General features: G+C 33.2%; 1 pseudogene; it reads left to right on the top strand.

The window, feature by feature from the left end:
* Positions 1–15,436: 15,436 nt before the first annotated feature.
* On the top strand, positions 15,437–15,535 carry LOC113614272 (uncharacterized; annotated as a pseudogene).
* Positions 15,536–15,836: the final 301 nt, after the last annotated feature.

The raw sequence follows: 15,836 nt of genomic DNA, 5'->3' as shown, positions 1-15,836 counted from the left end.
CCAATCTCCAGCTCTTCAATGAGCTTCCAAGAGCACTGTTCAAGGACGGAAAGTAAGGAATTTCTAAACCTTCTGCCACCTTTACATGGCCCTCTCCCAGTCCAGATGCCCTGAAGGGATTCACAGTAGGAGGGGCTTTGTAAAGCCTTGGGGTAAATCTCAGCTGCCAGCCTTTCAAGGAGTGCTGGCACCATTCTGTTAGCTTGCTTTTCCGGCCTCCACCCCCTGGTGCTGGCCTCCAGAGCAAACCCGCCTGTCCTGGCAATTTGCAGAGCTCTGCCAGGAGACTAGCTTTCTTCCAGCCAAGTTTATGACTGCCCTGTGCGCCCCAAAGTGCTCCGAAGTTTGGGGGAAAGGCTGCTACCACACATCAGGGCCTCCAAAATCTCTTTCCTATAATAGAAAAGCTCTGTCTGGAGCAAACAATCCTCCTCACAATCAATTACTTTAGGAAGTCAAAGCATAATCGTCACTTTCTGTCGTGCTTCTCTCAGTCTGTATTACGCAGTGACATCACCCTACCTATGATTCAGCTTCCCACAATCTTCCTGGACCAGAATAACCTTTAAATGATCACAGTCCGTGGGGTCATTGATTTATCAAGAATTTGACTTTGTGAGAAACCAAGAACGTTTCACCCAGTTCCTCCAGCTAGAACGTATCAAAATGCCAATTTTTAAATTGGGAACTTGAGGCTGTTTATTTTGACCATTCTCAGAAGAGGTTGACATTGGACATGATTAATGGAAAATTACAGGCTAGATTTTCAGACATTCTCTCTTTTACTTAGCACAATTACTTAACTGTTCAGATTAGACACTACATCTACTAAATACAAGTGACCAATTTTAGGTGCAATTAGTACATAAGCACTTAAGAGGCCCAACGAAATAACTTTGAAATTTAGGTTGCAATTTTTGTTTTATTGCATTTGCATATATATTTTGGCCTTTGAAACATCATTATTTTAAAAGGATCTTTCAACATTTTCTAAAACTCCTTTGAAACTGGAAATGATTATGAGACTTTTTTTTCACTATAGTAAATCTTAACCACCATTTTGGGGAAAGACAATATACTTTTCCATTCAGCACTCTGAATGAAACCAGTTGTTGAGATGATGTGATGTTGAAAAAAATCATTCTAAAATATAAGATTTTGTGGTGCATGAAGTATGTAATGCTTCCAAAAAAAAGTCTTTAAAAGCTTAAATATTCCAATTTCTTTTCAACACTTTCATTTCTCAATACCTAAAAATAATCTATTGTGAGAGTTAAAATATCTATGCTTTAGTAAAATTTAGGCTTTATCCTTTGTAAAATCTTAATACACATACCCTGGATTCAAATTTTCAATGAAAAATTTTATTTTCAATATTTGAAAGCCGAGTTTATTTGATTAAAATCACAAACTGAAAAATGACTGATCTCTTGCTTAGGGTCATCCTAACAACTGAAGCAGATTGAACAGCAGATCTAATTGAAGAGATGCTGGTCACAATGACAACTGCCACAAAATGATCTTAACAAAAGAAAAGAAAGGTAGACCTTGTTACTTGATTGAAGAAATATTTACTGCAACCAATGGAGGGATTGTAGGGATTCCAAAATTTAGAAAACTTTAAAATGGAAAAAAGACTTACATATACAAAATCTAACCATACTTCGAAGGTCTTATTTTAGTACATTTAGTGATCTCTGATATAAGTATAAAGGACTTTCTTAGGTAGTAGAAGGTACTTGATGGTAATATCAAGTGTGTGTTGCTAATTAATATTGTTGTACACTTTCTTGGTTTCTGATCTTTCCCTAATTCTTAGTTTTCTGTTATTTGGTGAGTTTGTAATTTAGTTTCATTGTTATTACCTACTTGGTTTTACTTTTGTAATTGTGTCCAGTGTGAAAATAAAATGAGTGAAGAATGTTTCCATTATATAATTCCAATGTCATTCTCTAGATATACTTTCTAAATTAGTGAAATTTCCCCTTCCCCAGAGGTATATAGCAAATGTAGCTGTCATTATAGTGGCATGTAATTACAAATTTAATATTAAGAATTACTACATGGTCTTCTATATTTCATTCATGAATTATTTTTTCTCTTTTTATTGATACTGATAGAACCCAGCTGAGACACTTTTATCTCTAATTGCATGACAATTTTAAAGCATGTCAAATAATGTTTTATTTTTTTATTACAATACATTTCAGAAACTTGGACAAAGATCAACCAAATCATTTTAATTTTCTATGGTGAAAAATGAAAAGAACAACAGAAAAGGACAATTGGGATAATATAATCAGAAATATTTTTGAAGTGGATGTAGATTTATATGATATGTTGGACAACATTTTCTGTTGAAGTGGAGTAAAGTATATCTGTTATAGATTGGCTCAGATCATTATTGCATTTTGTAATTTTACTGAGTCATAATAAATTCATTTTATGCTATGTAATACACTCTGGTCAGTAAGCAAAAGAAATAAAATCCAAACTGAATTAAAATTATTTGAAACTGATCTATATGCCTTTAAAGGAAACATCTCATTTTCAAACTTGTGAATATAAACAATAATTCAATTATGCATTAAGTTTTCAAAAACTCAAGGGTAAATACTACAGCATAACAAAACTCAGCTGGGGAGAGATTGAATTTTTCTGTGATTCTACTAACTGCAATAAGAAAAAATGATGTCTAGCTTTCATGTAATAGTTGTTTGGCAAATCACCTGTACTTAATTTGGTAACTGATATTGTTATTCATTATGTTTTCATCTGATTATCTTAAAGCTATGGTTTTATACAGTGTCAGAGTTACTAATTTGATCCTAACACATTTCCCAATTCAAAATTTACTGTCATTAACCCACTCCATATTTGTATAATTATTTATAAGGTAGATCACAAAACTTGTGAGCATCTGACAAGATGCTAACAAGGCTTCCCCCTCCCCGGCATCACTATAGTTTTATACCTATAGAAAAGAACTGTGGTTTTCCTTAGAAAGTTTTCCAATGGATAAAATATAGCATTGACATTAAAGCATAGTATAGTCAGCCCTCTGTATCTGTGGGCTCTGCATCAGTAGATTCAATCAACCATGGATAGAAAATATTCAAAAAAAAAATCCAGAATGTTCCAAACAGTGAAACTTGAATTTGCCATGCATTGGCAACTATTTACATAGCATTTACATGGTATAAGGTATTTTAATAATTTAACAATAGAGTAATATAGAGATAATTTAGAGTGTACAGGAGGGTGTGCATATGTTATGCACAAATACTATGTCATTTTATATAAAGGGGTTGAATATCTGGGGATTTCGTTATCCCCTGGCTCCTGGAACAAATCTTTATATACTGAGGGATGACTGTACTTAAGGTACCTGAGTTGGATCACACAGACCAACGTTGGAATCATAAATCTAACATTTAATTACCTGATAACTTTGAACAAATTCTTCAGCCTTTCATAGCCTGAAGTTCCTCATTTATATACTCTGGAAAGAGTAATTAGTCTCATAAGGTCCTTATAAGAACAAGATAATAATAATACATGCTTGTCACCTAGCTAAATTTTACTGAACACTCATTAACAAAAAAAGCAACAAGAACAGTGATCATTGACCAACAACCAATAGTTTGAAGAGATGAGACAATTTCAAATTAATATTTTTTAAATTCAAGTTTGTATTGTTTTATAACTATTATCTATAGTTCAATCCCACCCTGGTTTAAAATAAAAGTGAAATAGTTTAATTTTTGATATCTCCACACTTTGATTAGAAATGAAAGCTAACACAGAATAGTATAATTTAAAAAACCTGAATCATGCACTCTGCTTTCCTTTCCCATAGATTTTGTTCTTACATCTTTACTGGAGTATAATTGCTTTACAATGGTGTGTTAGTTTCTGCTTTATAACAAAGTGAATCAGTTATACATATACATATGTTCCCATATCTTTTCCCTCTTGCGTCTCCCTCCCTCCCACCCTCCCTATCCCACCCCTCCAGGAGGTCACAAAGCACCAAGCTGATCTCCCTGTGCTATGCGGCTGCTTCCCACTAGCTATCTACCTTACCTTTGGTAGTGTATATATGTCCATGCCTCTCTCTCGCTTTGTCACAGCTCACCATTCCCCCTCCCCATATCCTCAAGTCCATTCTCTAGTAGGTCTGTGTCTTTATTCCTGTCTTACCCCTAGGTTCTTCATGACATTTTTTTTCTTAAATTCCATATATATGTGTTAGCATACGGTATTTGTCTTTCTCTTTCTGACTTACTTCACTCTGTATGACAGACTCTAAGTCTATCCACCTCATTACAAATAGCTAAATTTCGTTTCTTTTTATGGCTGAGTAATATTCCATTGTATATATGTGCCACATCTTCTTTATCCATTCGTCTGATGACGGACACTTAGGTTGTTTCCATCTCCGGGCTATTGTAAATAGAGCTGCAATGAACATTTTGGTACATGACTGTTTTTGAATTATGGTTTTCTCAGGGGATATGCCCAGTAGTGGGATTGCTGGGTCATACGGTAGTTCTATTTGTAGTTTTTTAAGGAACCTCCATACTGTTCTCCATAGTGGCTGTACCAATTCACATTCCCACCAGCAGTGCAAGAGTGTTCCCTTTTCTCCACACCCTCTCCAGCATTTATTGTTTCTAGATTTTTTGATGATGGACATTCTAACTGGTGTGAGATGATATCTCATTGTGTAGATTCACATGCATTTGGAAGAAATAATCCAGAGGGATCCTATGTTTCCCCCAATGGTAACATCTTGTAAAACTATAATACAATATCACAACCAGGATTTTGACATTGATATGATCCACTGATTTTGTTCAGCTTTCACCAGTTTTACACATATTTATTTGTATGTGTGCCCATATACATGTATTTAGTTCTATGCAATTTATTATATGTGGAGGTTGGTGTGGTCACCACCACAGTCAATATATAGGACAGTTCAATTACCACAAAGATTCCTCATGCTGCCTTTTTATAACTATACCTTAAAGCCTCCAGCTCCCCCCCCACATCCATAAATGAAATATGCAACATGTAAGCATTTGGGATTGGCTTCTTTAATTTAGCATAATTTTTTGGAGATTCCTCCAAGTTGTTGTGTATATCAATAGATTGTTCCTTTTATTGTGGTACACCCATGGTATGAATGTACACAATTTATTTAATCACTCACCTATTGAACATCCAGTTGTTTCCTGTTGTTGGTGATTAAAAATAAATCTGCTATAAACATTCAAGTACAGGTTTTTAAAAAATGCTCCTTTCTTCCAACACCACTCCTATGGCTTTTGTTTCCTCCACTTGCTCACCCTCTTGGATTGCTACAGATTTAACTACAGTTTTACCAATGCTTAACTGGTCATTTATCACTTTCAAGATAACAGGAAGAATGATCAATGTGGTGACAAGGGATTAGTCTGGTTACTAGTTGTAAATAGATAGGAGTTTGCTTGCCTCCTGTGGTAAGTAATATTCAGCCCTTAGCCATTTTTCTTTTAAATGGCTGAGAGGGAGAGAACTAGAAAGTACATTTTAAGAAGCAGGAAGACCATGTTTCAAGTGGACATACAATAAAAGAGTATTTTATACAAGTTTTTGCAGTCATATATCATTAGTAAAAGTCAAAAGAATTGAATTGTATTACTTTCAACATTAAAAGCATACCTTAATTACTTGATACTAAATATTGGCATTTGGTTTTCATTTGGAGTTCTCAAAAGAAGTTTAGAATACATAAGGGTAATTTCAAAAGCTTTATCAATTTTAACACAATGCACAGACACAATCATTTTTAAGAATTTGGATAACATAGAAGGATAAAGCATTTTGCCTAGATCATCATTCTTCCTATCAGAGTCAGCAACTTCCACTGCTTTTCACTTTTCTTTGAAAGAAAATCCTGCAAAAATACTGTTTTCTTACTCTACTTTGACACTGGACTGAAGTTTTGGCTCTTTCACCTTTGTTTTTTCTTTGCAGGTTTTCCATATTACATAATCAGACATTGGAGTATTTTGTTTTGTTTTTCATCTTAGTGAATGACTATTTTATAGACCTGGATTGGCAATAACTATTTACTTTACTCTCTAATATTTATAAAGCAGATCTTCATGTAACCAGATCAACAAAGCACTATGACTATGGGCCATCAGCTGGGGCTTACAAATATTTTTTAACAGTGGAATTTAAAAAATTTTAAAGAGCATTTATTACAACACAATTTTAAAAACTCATCACAGTTGATTTAGTCTCTGAAGTGTGTAGATTAACTGAATTCCCTGAAACTTGACTGCTTGAATGTTTTTCAATTACCATTATAAACACTGAGGTCCTGAATTTTGTCAGTATTATATTAGCATAGGGAAATTAGCTGAGTTTCAATGGTCAAAGTTCTCCCTCCTCCCACAGTAATGTAGTCTGCTGTGCTCCAGCTGCCTACCTGGATACCTAATTCCATTTTGAGAAAGATACCCTTCCGTTTGGTACAAAGTATATCTAGTGCTGTCTGCATAAAGGTTTTGTTCATAAAAGGATAATTGTCATTAGAAAATAAACCAGGTTTAGAATTCAGCAAAAATCACTGTTATAGTAGAGCTTATAGAGTTTATTTCAGAATATGATGATTTCAAAAATATATGCAAAATATATAATAAATATCTTCTATGTAAATAAAATTGATTTGAAAATGTACAGAAATAACCAATTACTAGGACATTTTTGAATATATATTGCTGGAAATTTATAGGGTGGAATACAAAGTTGAAATTAATAAATCTTAGAAGTATGGAGTGACATTCTAAATGTCATATTTTGTGATATTAAATATCTTTAATTATAAAGCAACTTTAATTTACAAAAATAAAATTTTACTTTGATATTGTATCTATTAATTACTTGAAACAAAATCTATTTCAACAAGTATCCTTGTGTTAATTAAAATTTAAATTATGTTTTTAACATGTAACATCAATGAAGAAGGGGAGAAAATTTAGGGTAGTGAATTTATGATATTAAACATAGTAGAAATATTCTAAAGCAATATAAGACTGTGAACTTGTATTTGACAAATAAATGCAATAATGAGATAACTTGTATATTGAAAACTTTGTATTCACTAAAATACAATGGGTTACATTAACACACTTTCAAGGCCCTGTCACTGATAAATACATGCTTAAGCTGCTTCACCAAAGATAGTTTGACTATTTAGATTCAATTATTGCCCATTATCAAATTAAACCATTAAAACATTTTAGGGACAAATCTTTCATTTTAAAATATTGCAAAGACTAGGTAAACATTGGCAAAAATACCTAGTAGCTTATTCTGATTCCTGTGATTTAACTTTCCTCTCTGTTCTCAAATGTCACATCCCTAAGCACAGCTTTAATTTCATCTTCCAGTTTATTTTCCCCTAATGAACTTTTATGAATATCTGTCCTTTTATTTATATATAATGTATGCTTAAGTGCTGAACTATGGCTAGTAAAAAGCAAGATTAAATCTTAAGTGAACTCTACCCTGAAAACCTCAGGGAAACCATGTGCTAATGTGCATAAAATGAAAACAGGATCCTGAATATTTCTAGTTTTTCCTTTATGTTTTGGTTTACTCTTCTCATTTTACTATATTATGGGGGAAGTTCTTTCAGTAAATACTAATTCTTCCTACCTTTCCATCCTATTCCACAAGGGTTAACTGAGGATTTTGCTTTATATTTCTGTTGTTATTTCCAAGTAGTTGTTTATATTCCTTTGGTTTAGTGAATGATAATTGTTTGAGCAGGAAGGTTTTTTTTGCTTATTTGCTGCAGTTTACTATTTAGAATCAATATGTAGTTTGATTAATTATTTTAAGAGATGGGTCTCTCATTTTGGTCTTTTTATGTAGCTGAACCATCCTTAAAGCTTTGGAGTAATATATGTTTTGGCACATACCTCTACTAACCAAATTTATTCACAGTGTAAGATGTAAATGGAGAGGGACTATATCACTTTTCTTATCAGCAAAATTCAAACAAAACTAAAACAAAAATATTCTCTAACCTTGTAATCAGAGAGTAGAATATTCAAAATGTGTGGAGGGTAACTCTTAGAAGTTAATGTTAGGAATTGTGGGCCTTTTCTGTACATATTCCTTATTTTTATGGTCATTTGAAATATGTTTCATGAAAGAACAAAATAAAACCCAAGAAGAAGAATTAAGTGATGTGGAGATAGCAATCTACCAGAGAAAGAGTTCAGAGTAATGACTGTAAAGATGATCAAAGAACTTGGGAGCAGAATGGATGTACAGATGAGAAATTATAAGTTTTTTGACAGAGAATTAGAAAATATAAAGGACAAACAAACAAAATGAAAGAATAAAATAACTGAAATGAAAAATACACTAGAAGGAATTAATAATAGACTAAGTGAGGCAGAAGAACAGATCAGTGACTGGAAAACAGAAATCACAGATTGCTGGAAATCACTGTGGCCAAACAGAAAAAAGAAAAAAAGAATAAAAAGAAACAAGGAAAGTTTAAGAGACCTCTGGGAAAACATCAAAAATGCTAATACTTACATTATAGAGGTCCCATAAGGAGAAGAGACAGAGAAAGGGCCTGAGAAAATATTTGAAGAGATAATAGCTGAAAACTCCCTTACCCTGGTGAAGGAAACAGTCACCCAATTCCAGAAAGTACAGAAAGTCCCATACAGGATTAACCCACAGAGGAATGCACCATGGCACAATGCAATCAAAATGACAAAAATTAAAGATAAAGAGAGAATTTTAAAAGCAACAAGGGAAAAATAGCATACAAGGGAATCTCCATAAGGCTATCAGCTGATTTGTCCATAGGCCAGAATGGAGTGGCACATTATACTTAAAGTGATGAAAGAGAAAAACCTACAACCAAGAATACTCTACCTAGCAAGGCACTTGTTCACATTTGATGGAGAAAACAAAAGCTTTACAGACAAGATAAAGCTAAAAGAATTCAGCACCACCCAACTAGCTTTACATAAAATGCTAAAGGAACATCTGTAGGGAGAAAAGAAAAGGCCACAACTAGAAACAAGAAAACTACAAAATGGAAAATCTCACTGGTAAAAGCAAAAATACAATAAAGGTAGAAAATCATCCATTCAGAGAGCTCGTAGGGAGGTTAAAGACAAAAGTAGTAAAATCATTTGTATTCACAAAAAGCAGTTAAGGGATACACAAAAGAATTAGATGTAAAATATAACATCAAAAACCATAATCATGAGGGGAGGAGAGTACAAATGCAGGGTATGTAAAATGTGTTTGAAATTAAGAGATCAGCAACTTAAAACAAGCACATATATAGACTCCTATACAGAAACCTCACAGGTACTGCCAAAAAAAAAAAATCTGTAATAGATATACACACACAAAAGAAAAAAGAATCCAAACATGACACTAAAGATAGTAATCAAATCTCAAGAGAAGAGAGCAAAAGAAGGAAAGGGAACAAAAGACCTATAAAAACAAATTCAAAACAATGAATAAAATGGCAATACAAACATACATATCAATAATTACCTTAAGTATAAACAGACTAAATGCTACAACCAAAAGACACAGACTGGCTGAATGGATACAACAACAAGACCCATATAATTGTTGCCTACAAGAAACTCATTTCAGATCTAGAGACATGTACGGACTGAAAGTGAGGGGATGGAAAAAGATATCCTATGCAAATGGAAACCAAAAGAAAGCTGGAGTAGCTATACTTATATCTGACAAAATAGACTTTAAAATAAAGATTGTCACAAGAGACAAAGAAGGACACTACATAATGATCAAAGGATCAATCCAAGAAGATATAACAATTGTAAATATATATGCACACAACACAAGAGCACCTCAATATATAAGGCAAATGTTAACAGACTAAAAGGAGAATTTGACAGTAACACAATAATAGTAGGGAAATTTAACACCTCACTTACACCAATGAAAAGATCATTGAGAAAGAAAGTCAATAAGGAAATGCGGGCCTTAAATGACACATTAGACCATATGGTCTTAATTAATTTTTTATATGCCTTTCCTCCAAAAGCAGTAGAATACACATTCTTTTCAAGTGCACATAAAATATTTTCCAGGATTGATCACATGCTGGGCCACAAAGCAAGCCTCAGTAAATTTATGAAAACTGAAATCATATCAAGCAACTTATCTGACCACAACACTATGAGGGTAGAAATCAACTACGAGATTTAAAAAAATGCAAAAAACACGAACACAAGGGGGCTAACCAATATGTTACTAAACAACCAACGGCTCACTGAAGAAATCAAAGATGAAATCAAAAATTATCTAGAGACAAATGAAAATAAAAAATAATGATCCAAAACCTATGGGACACAGCAAAAGCAGTTCTAAGAGGGAAGTTTATAGCAATACAATCTTACCTCAGGAAACAAGAAAAATCTCAAATAGAAAACCTAACCTTACACCTAAAGCAACTAGAGAAAGAAGAAGAAACAAAACCCAAAAGTAGAAGAAGGAAAGAAATCAAAAAGATCAGAGCAGAAATAAATGAAATAGAGGCTAAAGAAAGAGAAAAGATCAGTGAAACTAAAAGTTGGTTCTTTGAAAAGATAAACAAAATTGATAAACCTTTAGCTGGACTCATCAAGAAAAAAAGTGAAAGGGCCTAAATTAATAAATTCAGAAATGAAAAAGGAGATGTTTCAACCAAAACCACAGAAACACAGAAGATCAGAAGAGACTGCTACAAACAACTATATACCAAGAAAATGAACAAAGTAGAAGAAATGGACAAATTCTTAGAAATGTACAATCTCCCAAGACTGAACCAGGAAGAAATAGAAAATACTGAGAGACCATTTACCAGTACAGTATCAAAAAACCAGCTCAATCAAAAAATGGGCAGAATGGGACTTCTCTGGTGGAGCAGTGGTTGGGAGCCTGCATGCCAATGCAGGGGACACGGGTTTGAGCCCTGGTCCAGGAAGATCCCACATGCCGCGGAGCAACTAAGCCTGTGTGCCACAACTACTGAGCTCACGTGCCACAGCTTCTGAAGCCCACGTGCCTAGAGCCCGTGCTCCACAACAAGAGAAGCCACCACAATGAGAAGCCCATGCACTGCAACGAAGAGTAGCCCCCACTCGCCACAACTAGAGAAAGCCCACGTGCAGCAAGAAAGACCCAACACAGCCAAAATAAATAAATAAATTAATTAATTTTAAAAAAATGGGCAGAAGACTTAAGTAGACGTTTCTCCAAAGAAGATATATGGATGGCCAACAGACACATGAAAAGATGCTCAATATTGCTAATTATTAGAGAAATGCAAATCAAAACTATAATGAGTTAACACCACACACCAGTCAGAATGCCCATCATTAAAAAGTCTACAAATAACAAATGCTGGAGACTTTGTGGGGAAAAAGGAACCCCTCCTACTCTCTGGGTGAGAATATAAATTGGTGCAGCCACAATGGAGAAAATCTGGAGGTTTGTTAAAAAAATAAATCTAGAGTTACTGTATGATCCTACAACCCCACTCCTGGGCATGTAACCAGAGAAAACTCTAATTCAAAAGATACACACACACCAGTGCTCACTGCAGCACTATTTATGGTAGCTAAGACATAGAAGCAAACTAAATGTCCATCAACAGATGAATTGATAAAGAAGATGTGGTATATCTTTTATTTTACCATAAAAAATAATGAAATAATGCCATTTGCAGCAACATGGATGGACCTAAAGATTATTATATTAAGTGAAGTAAGTCAGACAAAGACAAATAGCATATGATATCACTTATATGTGGAATCTAAAAAAATGACAGAAAAGAACTTATTTACAAAAACAGAAATACAGTCACAGACATAAAAATAAAACATGGTTTCTAAAGGGGATTGTGGGGGGGATGGGGGGAGAGATAAATAAGGAGTTTGGGATTAACATATACACACTACTATATATAAAATAAGTAAATAAGAAGGACCTACTGTATAGCACAGGGAACTATATTCAGTATCTTGTAATAATGGAAAAGAATCTGAAACAGAAGATATATATATATATATATATATATATCTTTAGAAGATATCTATTTTATATATATATATATATATATAACTGAATCACTTTGCTGTACACTTGAAACTAACACAACATTGTAAATTAACTATAGTTCCATTAAGAAAAAGACTGCATTGTATTGGAATCAGTATAAATACTCAATGTCACAAAATAAAGTCCAAAAGTAGGCCTATAAATAATCAGTCAATTGATTTTCAACAGAAGCACCAAGGTAATTCAGTGAGGAAAGAAGAGACTCTTTAAGCTGTTGGAATAACTGGGTACCTTTACATTAAAAAAGTACATCAGCTTCTACCTCATACCATAAAGAAAAGTTGATCCAAGATGAATCACCAAACTAAACATAAATTCTAAGAGTTTCAACATTCTAGAGAAGACTTAGAATACATTTTCACAATTCAGGCAAATATTTTTTAGAGAACTTAGCAAAAGCACTAAGCATAAAATGAAAAATGGTAAATAGTATTTCATCAAAATTAAAAACATCTGCTCATCAAGGAATGCCATTGCCTAAATGAAAACTCTAACCTAGACTGGGAGAGGATATTTGCAATGCACATAATCCAAAAAAGATATCTTAACCAGAATAAATAAAGAACTTCTACAATTTGATGATTTTTAAAAAGGAAAACCAATTTGAAATACTTGAATAGACACTTCACAGAGGAAATATATGAATGGCTAATTAGCAAATGAGAAAATGCTCAACATCCAGTCATCAGGAAAAAAAGAAAAAATATATCACTTTACATAAGCTTGAATGGCTAGAGTTAAAAATACTGATACATGAAATGTTGGTAAGGATTTGGAGCAAATGGAACACTCACACATTGCTTGTGTGAGTGTAAAATGCTACAACCACTTCTGAAAACAGAAAAATTATAAATATAATTTTTATTACTTGTATCATATTATGTATTTTTACATAATCTATTGTGTATTATATCTATTATATACATAATACCTCAGCAATTCACCCTAGAAAAATAGAAATAGAAACCCACAAAAATAGTTGTATAATAATGTTGAAGACAGTTTTATTCACAGTACCTAAAAGCTGTACACAACCAGTATATCCTTAGGTAGACAGATAAATAAATTCTGATATGGCCATGAAATGGAATACTATTCAGCAGTAAAAAACAATGCACTACCAACACATACAATAACAAAAATATGACTTAATCTCAAAAACATCTTTTGTATTTGGCTTTTTTGAGTCAAAAAAGCCAAATACAAAAGAGAACATACTATATACATCCATTTCTAAGAAGTCCTAGAAAAAGCAAAATTAATCTAGGGTGAAAAAAGTGAAATGATGATTGCCTGTCAGTGTCTGGGGATTGACTGTAAAAAGTGATGAGGAAAATTAATGAGGTGATAAAATCATTCTATACCTTAATTGGGTTAGTTATTACAAAGGTTTATATATTTTTCAAACCTCATTGTATTCTACACTTTGAAATCTGAATGTTTTGCTTCATGTAAATTACTTTTTTAAAATAAATAATCAAGAAAAAATGAAAAGGAAGAACTATGAGGAGCATTAGCCTGTATTTTACTTAAAAACAAAATTCTCATTATGATGTTTTGACCTTCTTTTTGGCTGGGGAGAGACTACCCCTCCCAGGGTGAGCCAATTCTTAGAGTTAACAAAAAGCTCATCTGGAATTTGGTTTTGATATACAAACTAACCAGTCCAGAGCCATACCTCCTCTATTTGGCCCACACATGCCAGGAGATAATATTATTCTCCCTTAATCATCTAAGTGCCAGATGCCAGGCAGCTAGAGATAGCCCCCTATAGACAAAAGCCTATTGAAATTACTCAAACTAGCCAATCCTAAGCTGCTTAGCTTTCCCTGATTTGCCTTTCCTGCAGAAAACTCAGTAAAGGCAGTGGTCTAAATATTCCCTTTGTTCCTGTCTTCTGCATCCTGAACACCCTGGTGTTTTTCCCATGTGGTAATGCATGGCATACCATGCCTTCTCTTTCTATAATCTGTGATTATAATAAATGTTTTCCTGAACCTCTCCTCTGTCTTTTCTTGTGGCCTCACATGAATGATCATTTCATAAAATGACACAAAATAAAGCCCAATCAGATTACAAAACATAGTATAAATATTGGATAATTAAATCAGTGTGATACTAAAAGAGATAGACTAACCATTTGATTAAAATACATATTCCATATATAAGCTTATACATGAAAACAATGTGAGTAAAAACAAACTTTGTAATACATGGTTTGGGGCAACTGGTAGTGATCTGGAAAACAAAAAAACTATATCCCTACCTCAAACCATATACCATTACATATTACAAAGATTGATAAAATTGACTAAATGAAAAAAATTTAAACCTTCATTAAAAAATACCCTATGCAAGGTGCAAGAGGGAGGAGATGGGGATATATGTATATGAATAGCTGATTCACTTTGTTATAAAGCAGAAACTAACACACCATTGTAAAGCAATTATACCCCAATAAAGATACTAAAAAAAAAATTTACCCTATGCAAGGTCAAGGACAAATGACAAATTGAAGGTAAGCAATTCATGTGACAGAAAAGGATCTAACATTTCCAACATAAAAAATTCTCATAGAAGTCAGAAAAAAAGAAAAATATCTTAATATGGAATGGAGAAAAAACATGGACAGACAATTCAGAGAATAAGAAATAGAAATTGTCCTTAAAACATGAAAAGATGCTCAACCTCACACATAATAAGAGAATAGCAAATTGAAACTACACTGAAATACCACTTCCTTTTAGATTATAACACACTCTTTCCACTTTATGATGAAGAATTATAACTTACAGGAAAAGCAAAATTTCAAATGTATATGTCCTTTGACTCAGCATTGCCACTTCTGGAAACAATCCTGCACAACACACACACACACACACACACATACATGCACACAAGCACACATCAAACAATATATGTGCAAAGTTATTGATTGCAAGATTGTTTGTAATAGACAAAGTCTGAAAACAATTCAGTGGACACCGATGGTGGACTAATGAAATTACCCATGTTTCATTCACAGAATGGAATATATTGATAGTATAGTTATTAATAACTGATAAGAAATATCATGCACGGCAAAGACCTCCAGGATATATCAAGTGGAAAAAAAGCAAACTACAGAGTAATGTATAGTATGTTATCTTTTGTGCAAAATGGGAGGAAAATAAGAACATTCAAGTTCATTTGTATTTGCATAAAGAAAAAATGGAAGAATGTATAAACAATACTAGTAAAAATATGTTCTCACTTCAGCAGCACATGTATTTTCAGTATTGAAATTGGAACTATATAGAGAAGATTAGCATAACCCCTGCAAAAGTATGCCACAGAAATTCATGATGTGTTTCATAGTTTGGGGAAGAAAAGAAACATTTACATTCATGAAGCTAAAAGATCCCCAAACTGAATCAACCAAAAGATTATAATGAGACGTATTATAATCAAATTGCCACAAGTCAAAGACAAAGAGAGAATTTTGAAAGCAGTGAGAGAAAATCGACTCTTCACGTATAAGGGAGTGCTCATAAGACTATCAGTAGATTTCTCAGCAGGAAATTTGCCGGCCATGAGATAATGAGGTGATATATTCAAAGTACTGAAAGAAAAATACTGACAACCAAGAATTCTATACTCAGCAATATTACCTGTTAAAATGT

This window comes from Aethalodelphis obliquidens, unplaced genomic scaffold, assembly GCF_003676395.1.
Source record: "Aethalodelphis obliquidens isolate GAN/ISIS:26980383/991018 unplaced genomic scaffold, ASM367639v1 scaffold92, whole genome shotgun sequence".
NCBI lineage: Eukaryota > Metazoa > Chordata > Mammalia > Artiodactyla > Delphinidae > Aethalodelphis > Aethalodelphis obliquidens.
The sequence above is the reverse complement of the archived record's forward strand: the minus strand, read 5'-3'. Positions and strand labels throughout refer to the sequence as shown.